General features: G+C 47.5%; 2 protein-coding genes across 2 annotated transcripts in view; both read right to left on the minus strand.

Annotated features, from left to right (window-relative positions):
* THSD4 (thrombospondin type 1 domain containing 4) overlaps positions 1 to 1778 on the minus strand; it is a 387535-nt gene extending 385757 nt beyond the window's left edge. Inside the window, exon 1 of the mRNA XM_063142589.1 lies at positions 1716 to 1778. The gene's annotated coding sequence lies outside the window, so the exon portion shown is untranslated. The remainder of the gene's footprint in view (positions 1 to 1715) is intronic.
* Positions 1 to 14165, minus strand: part of TARS3 (threonyl-tRNA synthetase 3) — a 556255-nt gene that overhangs the window by 401654 nt on the left and 140436 nt on the right. The window lies entirely within an intron of this gene.

Raw genomic sequence — 14165 nt, forward strand, 5'->3', positions numbered from 1 at the left:
AACAACCAAATGGACTCATGCCTCCAGCATGCACATCTAAGATACGGATCCATTTCACTGTCAGTCATGATTGTTGCATGCTGTATAGAACCAATAAGCTGGGATCAAAGAAAGAGAGAGAGAGAGGCATGAAAAATCACAGGTAATCTGAAACATGGAAGGGAGAAGGACGCCCTCAGCCCCTTTGCTTAAAAATAGTGTACCTGTTCATAAGCAACACCTTTCAAGAACCAAGCACCCAGCTTGTGGTGTGGTGGTTATAGCATCAGCCTCGGATCAAGCAGACACAGTTTCAAATCTCCACTCCACAACGATGCTCACTGGCTGAGCTCGGGTCAGCCATTATTTCTCACCCTAACCTACCTCACTGGGTTGTTGTGAGGATAAACAAGGCACACCGTAACACTGTCCTGAGTACCTTGGAGTGAGGGTGGGGGAAAATGTAATCAAACCAGGGATCGGGGTAGAAATCTTGGAAAATCCGTACGGAGTTGTGTTCCGGTATAACGTTTTTTCACATCGGTTCCTTAATGCGTAATCCATGGAGGAAGGAGAGGGGGAAAAACCTTCTCCAAATCCATTGACTTGAGTTTTCCAACAGAGATTGCACATTTTCACTGGAAAGGCATTCTCTGGCCCAACGTATATGTCACCGGCGCGTGAAAAGTGGAGTAATTAATCCTGCATGTTCTTAAAAAGCAGACATTTTGCTTGCATGCTGTCTGGAACCAACTCCCCACCACCACCACCACGCTATTATCTCTTCTCATGAGAGACTTCCAAAATTGACTGTGGAGAGAAGCCAAAAAGAAGACACACACATTCCCCCCCCCTCCCACAGCCCACCCTCCGCCACCATCCGCCTTTCGACACACGTATTTCATAACTTGCTACAACGATGCTGCTGCTTATGGCTGGGGGCAAAAGACAAAGTGACTCTGAAGGGATCGTCTGCAGAAGGAGGAAAAAGCCATCTCTAAGCGGGGAGCCAGAGAGAGGACTAGAGCGGAGCAACTGTGTGCCAAGCGCCAGAAACAACTGAGCAGGAAATCACAGATGTGTGGCTTTTTCCCAGGGCGCCGAACTACATAGCAGGTGTCCTTATGCCGGAACAATCCCTTGAGCTAAATGAGAAAACGCCGAGGGCAGCAATGGGGCCAGAACTACGCACTTTGGAGGCAGGGACCCTAAATATGCTTACCGGGAAATAAAGCAGCACCACTGAATGCTGTGGAATTCTTGAGCAACACATGCCTACAGATGTGCAGCAAGTCGCCTTGTTTTTGCTAGGAGAGCCATGCACGTGTTTGAAATTCACTGAACTCAGAGGTGCCTCGCTGCGACTGGATTGTGATACAGACCACACAGATACCCAAATGCCATCGTCTTTGAAAATTGGGGTGTTTTTTTTTACAATTTATTTATTTATTAAAAAAACCCGTCCCCCCTCCCCTTTGCTCCTTCCAGCATTACAAAGTGGTGGTGATGATTTATTCCCCCTTCTCTCTACCAACCCCAAACCCACCCACCCCAAGATTTAGCAGGGGACGCCTCTGTGCCCCCCAACCACCTGATCAGAGGCAGGAGGAGGGACCCCTGCAGGGCCTCTGCTCCATCTCCAGGGACGAGCTCCCCAGGTAAGGAGATGCCAGGAGCAGGGCAGAGTTTGGAAACGGCAGCAAAAGACAACTTCGTCGTCGTCGTCTGGGTTTTACCTTGTCAGTTTCCCTTGGCCAGCTTGGAGCTCTCCGGGCTGAAGGTGCTGCGGCCACATGGGTTGCCAAGAGGTCCTCTCTCTCTCTCCCAAAGCCAAGGACGACGGAAGCCCTGCGGAACGAGGCGGGCTCCTATCCTTGCACGCTTCCCAGAGGAAAGCGCTCCCCTCCGCGCGCGCGTTCTTCCTCCCTCTCCGTCTCCGTCCTGCTGCTCACCTCCCGCTTCATGGGGAAAAGCCGCACACTGTCAACAGGCAAAGGAACTCATCCCATAGGCTGCGCCAGCTGCCACCTGGTGGCCGTTGCAGGGGACGGCGCTTTAAAAGATCCTAGACAGAAACGGAGCGGACAGGTAAACGCAGGTGAGGCATTTTACCAGTCACACAAGACTGGGCCGACTGACGAGTCGGAGATATTTGATCTGTTTTCGTTTAGTTATTTGAGATAGTCATGGATCACGTGGATTAACAGAAACTTCAGGTTCTTTCCAATGGGCGGTATCCCATGCTAAGACCCACAGCGGGGCTGCGGGGAGCCGCTTTTGGCTCTAAGAAGTGATACCAACTTCCAATATTTGAAAGGCTGCCAAATGCATGATGGCTCAAATGCGTTTTCTGTCTCCCCAGAGGACAGGATCCAAACTAACAGACAAGAAAGGGGGGTTCTAGTGTTAGTTATATATTCATTTATAAAATGATTTCAAAGTTTCATTTCATAGAATCATAGAATAGCAGAGTTGAAAGGGACCTACAAAGCCATCGAGTCCAACCCCCTGCTCAAGGCAGGAATCCACCCTAAAGCATCCCTGACAGATGGTTGTCCAGCTGCCTCTTGAATGCCTCTAGTGTGGGAGAGTCCACAACCTCCCTAGGGAACTGGTTCCATTGTTGTACTGCTCTAACAGTCAGGAAGTTTTTCCTGATGTCCAGCCTGAATCTGGCTTCCTTTAACTTGAGCCCGTTATTCCATGTCCTGCACTCTGGGAGGATCGAGAAGAGATCTTGGCCCTCCTCTGTGTGACAACCTTTTAAGTATTTGAAGAGTGCTATCATGTCATTATATTTCATTCATTATATTTCTATACCGCCCCATAGTCGAAGCTCTCTGGGCCATCCACAATTTTTTTAAAAAAAAAAAAACATTTAAGAAATGCATTATACAAAGTGCAGAATCACTTACATAAACATGGGCTAGGTCAGGCAGCTGCTGAGGCCCCATACCCAGGCAGGGGCCCACTGGCAAGAGCCCTGTGTGCAGTTCCTCCTCCTCCTCCTCCTCCTCCTCCTCCTCTTCTTCCTCTTCCTCGCCCTTGCAGCCTGCTGCTTCACCTGCCTCATGGTCTGGCCAAGATCATGGCGGTGGCCCAGAGGAGGAGGAGCAGATGCCACTGCCTGCTTGTTCCCTGGCTCCCTGCCTGGCAAGCAAGCGAGTGGTAATGAGGAGGTGGAGGAACAAGAGCAGCTGGTGACCATGGGGGTGAGAAGGTAGGCTCACCAAGGGAGGGGGCCCATGGACAGCATCTTGCCCAGGGATTGAACTAGCCCTGGAGCTGCCATTGAGGATTTCCCTCCCCCACTGGGAGCAATTGGAGGGAAGTGTTAAAAAAGGAAATGGGGAAAAGAAAAGGGGGGAAAGCCCCCTGAGAAGGAAGAACGCTCCCCACCACCACCAGCACCTTTGGCCCAAACAGTTCATCAGCCGTGGATTCTTCCCTGCCACCCTCTGGGTTACTCTGCCTGCATCTTTGAACACTGCTTCGGAAGGGAACAGCTCTGCAAAAAGGATCCAGCTGCAGTGAGCAGAATCCGTGGGCCTCTTTGGATCACTGGATCACCCCTGGTGAGTAACTCAGTCCTCGCTGTCATCTTGCACAATGTGTTTACTTGCAGGAAGAAAAATTGAGCGGGGAGCCAGCACAGCACGACCCGCTGAGCGCCTCCCACGTGTGAGTGGGCAGGGATGGAAGAATGCCAATGATATCACTGTCGGGGTTTAGGCTTTTGCATCCATTTGCCTGGACTGATCTTACCGAGTGATGAGTTGCCTAAACTCACCTTGGTGATCACATTCAGACTTGGCGAAGGCAGATGAAAAGCCTCAGGGCAGGGAGAGATGTCTGACAAACCGAGGCAAGTCCAGGTGAACTCAACCAGTCCTTGGAGGAATGATTGGAGGGGGCGAAGTGTGTTTAGACCAGAGAAGAGGAGACTAAGAGGAGAAGTGATTGTGGTCTGCAAATATCTGAAGGGGTGTCATGCAGAAGATGGAGCAGACTCTATTGCTCCAGAGGGCAGAATGAGAACCGATGGGTGGATTTTGACTAGTGATATGTGAACATACCCTGAGTTAATTCATTATTTACATGGAAAGTAACTAGTTTCTCCATGTGAGCTTGGAGAAGAGTTCTCCTTTAATATGAAATCTTGTTCTCAAATATATGAGCTTTTGTGCATGAACAACATTAAGGTGCCCCTTGAGAGCTCAGGTTTGGAATCACATAAGGCGATCATGTGATGCTACATTATGTGGCCCCATTCTGACCTGTTGTTTCTGCGTGGCTGGCCTACGTGATGACGTCATGTGATTTTCACTCACCATTGATGATCGCTGTCAGGAAGGTGAACCTGCAAAGTCCTCCTCTACGGAGCCAGCACTGCAGCGGTTGTGGCAATGATGACAAGGGAAGCAACTAAGGTTTTGGAGGATCTAGGTGGTAGCATGACTGAAAATTTAGGGGGGGGGGAGTGTAATACTTTACTGCACATGCTTTGAAGCTTGCAATCAATAGCAACTTTGTAACACATTGATCAAGACGCACTACAAACTTGAGCATTGTGAGCAGACAAGTTTTGACCAACGAGACAACTAATTATGAAATTCAGCATCAGCACTAATTCTAACTAGACGTTCAGAGAAACCTCCTAGCAGTGAGAACTGTTTGACAATGGAACAGGCTGCCTAGCAGTTGAACGCCCAACATTAACGTTGCACGAATTCATCTCCTCTTTCTGTCTCTCTCTTTTATATTATCAGCTCTGAAGGAGCGGCCATTGTCACATCTTGTGGGTTAATGTGGAACACATCACTTAATGTGGATTCATGTGGAACGCAGCAGTTAACGTGGAACACATGGCAGATGTCAACTGAAAACAATGTTCCTCCTTGGTCTATATGCAAAGGGTTAACAGGTTTCTTTCACCATCCTGTGCCAGGAAAACACAGAAGCTTTTATCTGACATGATCCAATGTTTTGGCCAACAATATCTGATCTCATATTGGGAGTGGGGATGTAGATCAGTCAAGCTCTTTGATTCCTTCCAGCCCTGAAGCCACACACACACACACACACACACACACACTTATTTTCTGACTTTCCCTTATATTATGTAATATCGATTGAGACAGAACCATAGCGATGCGTGGCTATTTTCCAAGGGAGCAGGGAATAGTATTTAATAAACACTCTGGACATCTCCTTCATGCCACGCCAGCCCAAGCAGAGAGCACTAGGCTGATGTCAACCGGACAGCTCCCCTGTTACCAAACCGAGTCTTTTTTCCCATTAGGGAAGGGAAAGTATCGTGCATGTTGTTGTTACAAATAAAAAATGGTAAGAAAGGTTTGAATTATATGACATTAAAAAAAAAAGCAAGCAATACAGAGAATGCAGATCCAGAACAGCACCCTTGGGACATCGATTGCCTGCTGTAGGTCTCTCATTCTGTTACAAATTAAGAGAGACAAGAAAGACAGATGTTACTGTGACTTAGCCAAAGGAAGACTAGAATTTTAATTTACACACACACACACTCTCTCTCTCTCTCTCTCTCTCTCTCTCTCTCTCTCTCTCTCTCTCTATATATATATATATATATATATATATATATAAATGTTATGTAAAGCCGTGTTCATTTAGGGCAGGCTAAACCATATTCTGACTTCCTTCCACAAAGTCTGTCAGTTGTTCCAGGCATCACAGTGCAGTGGTTAGAGTACCCTTCTCTAACCTGGTTCCTTTCTATCATTGTATTTTATTTATTCAATAAATTTATATCCTGCCTTTTTTCCTCCAAGGAGGCATACATAATCCTCCTCCTCTCCATGTTACCCTCACAACAACTACCCTGTGCGGTAGGTTGGGCTGAGAGTCTGTGACTGGCCCAAAGTCACCCAGTGGGTTTCCATGGCTGAGTGGGGACTAGAACCCGGATCTCCCGACTCCCAGTCCAATACCTGAGCCACTACACCACACTGGCTCTTCAACTCCCTTCAGCCAACCTGCTCAGCAGCAAACCCACAGGCCACAGTGAATCATGTGGAGCTCGTCTGACCCCCTATAAAAACTTGCAGGTAATGTTTACCCTGCCAAGTTAGGAACTTGGTTGTGTGTTCCACATTACAGGTCATCTCCAAACTTTCCCTTTTGACAGAAGGTGAATGACAGGAAATCTTTCCATTCATTTTATTGGCAATATTTATATACTGCTGAATAACTGTACCAGTTGCTGGGGAACATGGGTGGGAGGGTGCTGTTGCACCATGTCCTGCTTTGTTGGTCCCTGGCCGATGGCTGGTTGGCCACTGTGTGAACAGAGTGCTGGACTAGGTGGACCCTTGGTCTGATCCAGGATCAGGGCACTTCTGATGTTCTTACGTTCTAAAGGTCCACTGGGAACTTTGGAGTGATAAATGTAAAAGCATCAAATGAAGTAGAATAGAAACACGTCTAACAGCAGAAACAATGTGAAACAAAATAAAACCAACGACAGGAGATAACATTGGGGCAAAGGACTGAGAAAGCCCTCCAAGCTGTGAAGATGGAAAAGCCAGGGGAAATTAAAAGGTCTTCATCTGACACCAAAAAGGCTATAATGTGAGCAGCAGCCACAGCCTACCACTAAGAAGGCCCTCACTCTAAGAGCCTCCCAGAGCTCCTCATTCGGTTGACGCAGCTCAGAAAATGGTATCTCCAGATGGTTTTAAGGGATGCTGCTTCAAAGGCCGGCCCCCCACTCCTTGTCACACCAGTTGCACATCCGATCCCCCTCCAAGCGGAAGTCATGACAAGTCAATGCCACCACCACAGGTAATCTGCTCTCTGGAGGTTCAGAAATATTGACTTTGGGATAAACTCTTTGTCAAGACTTCGGATTTGGCCCTGTCTCCACCCCCATCCCACCTTGACAAGTGAATCTCAAGAGCTCAGTCTCCTCGGGGCAAGCAAGAAGTGACACACAAGAACGAGCCTTCTGAATAGCGACACGGTTGCTGGGCCGTCAAAGGGGAAATGACGGCCACAGGGGGGATGGACCGCCGCACGTCCTCCAGATGCAAAGATGCTTTTCTCAGGTAACTGCTTCATGCCTGCACATGTCAGAAGTATATTAACTGTGTGTTAAAAAGTCACTGGTTTCCTCCAGCCTTTATGCCTCATGTCTTTCATTATTTACTTTTCCCCCCTCCTAACTCTCCCTTATGAGTCATACTTAGAAGTACTTCTAGTAACATTTGGAGTTGGTATCTTCGTGGATAAAACAGCCTTCTCCAATCTGGCACCCTCCAGATATATCAGTCTCCAGTTCCCATTATCCCCAGCCTATATGGCCAATGACCTGAGGGCTGAGGGTTGTGGGGGTTGTAGTCCAATACATCTGGAGGGGGACCAATTGGGGAAGACTGGGGTAAAATTCAACACTTTAACACATGCGGCCAAATATCCCACAGTTGTGAATTTGAAGAAAAAGATGGCTAACTTTTAAAACCTCCATTTTGTGAACATTTCCGAAAGAGAAGATTTGAGCTCTTTGCTCCAAGGCCGAGGTCTCATCTTCCAGCAGCCCCACAGCTAGTTTGCGTACAAATGTATTAGAGCCGGTCAGAATAAAGAGCTGACAACACCGCTCAGGATCCATCTCCATTCAGATATTTCGCAAGCGATGGCATGGCAACCTCACTGTTGCATGTCATGCTGGGTTGGCCCACCCCACCTACCCCGAGAGGCGCACTATCATCTGAAAGCTAAGTGTTTGTCTCAGCAATGCAGCCAGGATACTCATCCAAAGCCAGTTCACAAGCAAGCCGAAATGTCAAAACATTTGAGCGGGCTGAAAATGTTTTGACTGCATGAGGACTAGCGTGACTGCATGTCTCTTCCACACACACAAGCCCCTGCCAAGCAGATCTGATTCCAGGTAAGCAGGTCTGCAGGCTTTACACCAGGGGTGGGCCCACCAGATGTTTTGGCCTACAACTCCCATGATCCTTTACCATTAGCTATACTGGCTACAGCTGATGGGAGATGTAGGCCAAAACATCTGGAGGGCCACAAGCTGCCCACTCCTGGGATACAGAAGGCAGATCTCCAGATGTTTTGGACTTCAACTCCCAGAAAGCCCTAGCAGTTGGAAGTTGAAGGAATGCTGGGAGTTAGAAGTCTAGAACATCTGGAGCTCTACTTTCTGCCTACCTCTGCTTTACACAAGGGATCAGTAACTTATGGAATTTGCTACCAGAAGATGCATTGATGGTCACTGGCAGAGAAGGTTTTAGAAGGGGTGATTCATGGGAGATTCATGGAAGAAGAGCAGGAGGAGGCAACCATCAATGCCTATTCACCCTGATAGAAAAGTAGACTTCCAACCTTCTTGGATCTGTGGACACCTTTGGAATTTTGAGAGGGAATCATAGGCACTCTCGCAAAATGGCTGCCTTGTAGGGCAGCCTCCCATTCATGAAACAGCCCCATGGATTGGTACCCCTGGCTTTTGCATTGTTCTTTCCCCCATGCTAAAAGGTTGAAATTCCTCTCCTAAGACTTAGTTACTGGCCGGAGAGGCTGGAAGATAAAAATGAGCTGGAATTTCTGCCTCTGCCCCTTTTGCCTTTACCCACCACTGGAAATGAAATTTGGCCCTGGGACTGAAAGCGGTTCTTTGCCCATCTTTTACAACATTTCCAAGTGTGCAACCATTGGAAATCTTTGCGAAAATGTACACCTCCCTATTCAACGCCCACATCTCTTTGCTTCCACACCTGTCTTGAGAGGCCACCTGCTTCACTCAGTCTCCAAAGGATCCAGCCAAGGACCAGTTACCTCAGAGTCCATTGTGATAAAAGGTTTCAGGGGGTGGCGAAAACGTAGTTTATGAGTTCATCAACTTGATTTCTTACACGGATCTCAGAGGGCAAAGCTGCGTTCTCCACCGCCTGACTGCAGCTGCAGAGCTGAAAGTGGAGCTGCCTCCTAGCTTTGATCAGAGGCGCTTGCAGAACATTCAGAAAAGGAGACCTTCACCGCTCCGGCCTTCAAGGCAACAGCTCAAACTGGGGCCCCCCTTCGTTCCAAGTTTCCGACCCCCACAGCTCAACAGTGCTTTCGGCGTGGTTAATTAAAACTCTGTTAGAAAATCAAAGCGGCGCAAGGGGGCACGGGAGGGGGGCACTTGACGGCGTGAGCATTTACCTCATTAAGCAAGCCCTGCCAAGTACGCCTGTACGCGCATCTCCAGAGAGGTTGCACGCTAGCCAAAAACTACCTATTAAAATTCAAACGACATTAATGATGGCTTGTTGGCCACGGGATTTTATTTACAGTTAGGCGTGGCCAGAGTGATTTTACAATGACCCTGGGGGGTGGGGGGGGTGGAAGCGGGTCCAAAACACAGAACTTGTCATTGAATTCGGGTGCTTGGGAGTTGTCAAGGTCTCTAACACAAACAAGACCCCATTACCACCATTTTATGGGCAGCGTCCAGGGGGTTTCCACAGGGCTCCTTGCACGGACACTCAGAAGACATCGCGCAGACGTTCCATCTTCTTTGCCTTTTTCCTTAACATTTTTTTTCTGATAAGAAAAGAAAAACATGGCAGAAGTGGTGGGCTACAAATGGAAGATAACGTTGTCTGGAACTCCTGTAAAGTTTAGCAAATGCAATAGCCCAGTCAAAGCCTCCTCTGTATGAATGCATCTCATATGACGTAGGCTTCTCAACAAAGACCTTCCAAAATATCGTAAGGATGCTTCCAAAACTTTCCTCGTTTGAATTTCTCCCTGGCTTTGGGAGGTCCTGGTCTCCCCCCTGCAAAGTAGGACCAACCCATTTGAAGTCTCTGTTGCTCCTTCACTCCTTCTAATACCGGACTCAGGTGCTGAGTGCCAAATACCAACAGAAACGCAGCCAAAACAGGGCTATCAAGAAACAATGGGGAGGTATCCGCATGCCCGGGGGAGAGTTTCATCTATTGGGAGTTATAGAAATATAATAAATAAAATAATAAATGAGATTGCAGAAATACAAAGGAATTATTGGGGGGATGGACATACCTAAGGGGCCAAAAAAAGCCATTGAATATGCTCAGTAGCTACATAATGCTGATTTGATTTGATTTATTACATTTATATACCGCCCTATAGCCAAAGCTCCTTGGGCGGTTTAAAAAAGTTAAAAAGAGTGAACATTAAAAACAAATATACAAAATTTAAAACCATCAAAAACATAAACAGTATAAAAACAACAGTATCCGTTTAAAAACAACAGTTCTGGTGTCCATTAAAAAACAAACAAACTTAGCATTGTTAAATGCTGTTAAATGCCTGGGAGAAAAGAAAAGTCTTGACCTGATGCCGAAAAGATAACAATGTTGGTGCCAGGCGAGCCTCATCGGGGAGACCATTCCATAATGGGGAGGCCACCACTGAAAAGGCCCTCTCCCTTGTTGCCATCCTCCGAGCTTCCCTCAGAGTAGGCACTCGGAGGAGGACCTTAGATGTGGAGCGCAGTGTACGGGGAGGTTCATGGCGGGAGAGGCGTTCCATCAAGTATTGTGGTCCCAAGCCGTGTAGGGCTTTATAGGTTAAAACCAGCACCTTGAGTGTCAGTAGAAGAAGAAAAAAGAGAGAGAGAGAGAGAGAAAGAGAGAGAGAGAGAGTTATGAAATGAAATGAAATGAAATGAAAAAGAATGGTTTGCTGGAGGAGGGCATAGCCAGCCAGTTGGGTGTCTGAACAGAAGCATTCCTGATAGGAGGTCAAAACTTTGCCACATTTTGCTTTAGGCATTGGTTAGTTTTTATATTTCTACATTTTGTACAGGGCACTGCGCATGAACTGTTTGCTCCACTTAATTCATATCTTCCGCCTGCCTTCTCAAGGCACATAAATAACTCAAAAAGGCCTTGAATTTAAGTAAATTAAAATTCAACAACCCACCATCAGAGAGAATGGCAAGCCACCATTCCTAGAACCCTTCTCCATCCTGTGAGCCCCTCCCCTAGAATGGTCGACGGCAGGCCCCACCCAAATTCAAGACCCCGTCTTTAAGGTCCTGCCCATCAACTTTTATTTAGGGTGACGTTTTCATATGGTCACCCTAAATAAACCCTTGTCTGAAGTGGAAGCATCTATAAGCCAGTGAAGTCAAGAGGAGTCAATTGCCCATCTGGGGGTGAAGCAACACTCCACTAGAGCTTAAAAAGTAACTCTCCCCCTCCCCACTTCAGATGCAGCCAAAAGTTGATGTATCCTAAGCAGCTAGAATACTTCACAACTAGGGGTTTCAAGATGATATCCAACCACAAATCCCAGTATTAGTTCAAAACTATAAGGCCAACACGTATAATAACAGGAATGATTATGTATGTCCGTAACAACAGCATTCCAATCAACATCTGTTTCAGCAAATTGGCTTTATCAAGTCCATATCTGCAGATTTTTAGTTCTTGAGAGAAAATCATTTCTGGTCCATTTTAAATCAGTTGTTGTTGGGCTGCACCCTTCCACCCTTCCAGTGGTAAATCTCAGTTCCTCTGGTAAATGATTCTAACACTGTCATCTTTTCAGCACCAGGTAAAGGCCGCCCACCTATTCCCAGGCTTTCCATGGTGTGCAATGAGGCATCTATGTCTGCTGTTTTAGAACAGGTCTTATGCTAATTCATAGTTATAGATGCAAATTTAGAAATTATAATTATAATTTAGACAGGAATACAGTTACAGGAAGCCAGATTCTGGCTGGACATCAGGAAAAACTTCCTGACTGTTAGAGCAGTACGACAATGGAACCAGTTACCTAGGGAGGTTGTGGGCTCTCCCACACTAGAGGCCTTCAAGAGGCAGCTGGACAACCCTCTGTTAGGGATGCTTTAGGGTGGATTCCTGCACTGAGCAGGGGGTTGGACATGATGGCCTTGTAGGCCCCTTCCAACTCTGCTATTCTATGATTCTATGACAGTACATCTCGCCCTAGTATGGAAGACGGTGGCCAGGTGGCCCATGTACCTGTCTTCTCAGTCTGCTGCTCAGGCGCTACTCTCGATGGGCAGGTTCTTTATCTTTGAACCATAATTAAGAAAGGGCAGACCTTCAAATGGAGGATATGCTCTCTAAAGGAGGACACATGGGCACCCTAGAATCAGCCTGTCCAAACGCTAGCTGCTTAGACCAGCCCAAACAGCAAAGAAATCTTAGGCTGATCCTTGCAAACCCATCCAGACATGACAGCCTTCAGGAGGGAAAACACTGAAAACCTACTTGTACCTGGTTACACCAGGCATGCATGAAAGGGAATTTTGGATAATCAATCAGCCGGCTCCCACTGTCGGGGCATGTTAAGCCAGATGCTGTGTTTCTTAAGACTCTTACTCATGTCAACCCTTTGGCTTCTGTTTCAGCTTTGGCAAGACAGAGCATGTAGAAATGCGCGCTCGTAAATTGCAAAAACAACACACACACACACACACACACACACACACACACACACACACACACTAAATTTAGAAAACTGATCCCAGCAAAGAGAAAATATCAAAATTCTTGACTGATAAAAAGTTTAGAACATTCCGAGTCAGACCGTTCATCCATCTAGCCCAGTGTTGTCAACACTGACTGGCAGCAGCAGTTCTCCAGGGTTTCAGGCAGGAGTTTTTCCAGCCCTACCTGGCATCGAACCTGGGACCTTCCGTATTCAGAACAGACTTGCCCAACCTGGTGCCCTCCAGATATTTGGGTATTCAAAAGTCATCGGTCCCAGCTGAAATGGCCAAGGGTCAGGAATGCTGGGAGTTGTAGTTCAAGACACCTGGGGGTGGGGCAAGATCTGGATCAGTGGAGTGTTGCTTCACCCCCAGATGGGCAATTGACTCCTCTTGACCTCACTGGCTTATAGATGCTTCCACTTCAGACAAGGGTTTATTTTAGGGATGTGCTCCGCTCCGATTAGGAGCGTAGAAGCAGTAGCGGATTGGCCTGCTCTGCCTTACCCAGAGGCGGAGTAGGAGCGGACCGCGGACCCCCTAGAAGCAAGGCGAAGAGAAGCGCCCATTTTTCGGAGCTCCGAGTTCAGGCGGAGCGCTCCGGTCGCCATCTTGAAAACATTTCGCCATAGGATTGCATTGCGGCAAATAATCGCGCATAACTACGTTGTTTTTGAAGCTATCATTCTGGAAATTCTTGTTCACAGAGAGTCGTGGATGGGGGTCATTTTGAGACCACTCTCAACTTTCTGCGTTGTCTGGGTCGCGGGCTATATTTTTGTGAAAATCGGGTCAACCGCGCGGCTCAAACTGCGTTTTCGGCTTTTCGCCCATAGGATTGCATTGAGGGAAAGAATCGGGGATAACTGGGGGGGGGGGTGTAAGCTATCATTCTGGAAATTCTTGTGCACAGAGAGTCGTGGATGGGGGTCATTTTGAGACCACTCTCAACTTTCTGCGTTGTCTGGGTCGCGGGCTATATTTTTGTGAAAATCGGGTCAACCGCGCGGCTCAAACTGCGTTTTCGGCTTTTCGCCCATAGGATTGCATTGAGGGAAAGAATCGGGGATAACTGGGGGGGGGTTAAGCTATCATTCTGGAAATTCTTGTGCACAGAGAGTCGTGGATGGGGGTCATTTTGAGACCACTCTCAACTTTCTGCGTTGTCTGGGTCGCGGGCTATATTTTTGTGAAAATTGGATCAACCGCGCGGCTCAAACTGCGTTTTCGGCTTTTCGCCCATAGGATTGCATTGAGGGAAAGAATCGGGGATAACTGGGGGGGGGTTAAGCTATCATTCTGGAAATTCTTGTGCACAGAGAGTCGTGGATGGGGGTCATTTTGAGACCACTCTCAACTTTCTGCATCGTACGGGTCGCGGGCTAGACGTTTTTAAAAAATCGGCGGGAAAAATACCTTTTTCAAAGGGCTGAGGGGCAGAGTCAGCTCCCGGTCATGATGATCCCAAAGTTGGAGGAGGGCATAGGCAAAACAGGTAACTTGGGATTCTGGGAAACTTCTCTTTCTTCATCTGAACGGGCTTTTCCCCGTGTTTTTTAACACAGTAGCCCCACCAAATGCACAAACACAACCTGAAATCATATACTAAGCCAAGAATAAGAGATAGAAACACAGCACTGCTCCCCACCCTAACCTTGGGGAACAACTGAATCGATGTGGTGCAAGGGGATGAGCTCCCCTA

Source organism: Elgaria multicarinata, chromosome 16, assembly GCF_023053635.1.
Source record: "Elgaria multicarinata webbii isolate HBS135686 ecotype San Diego chromosome 16, rElgMul1.1.pri, whole genome shotgun sequence".
Lineage (NCBI taxonomy): Eukaryota > Metazoa > Chordata > Lepidosauria > Squamata > Anguidae > Elgaria > Elgaria multicarinata.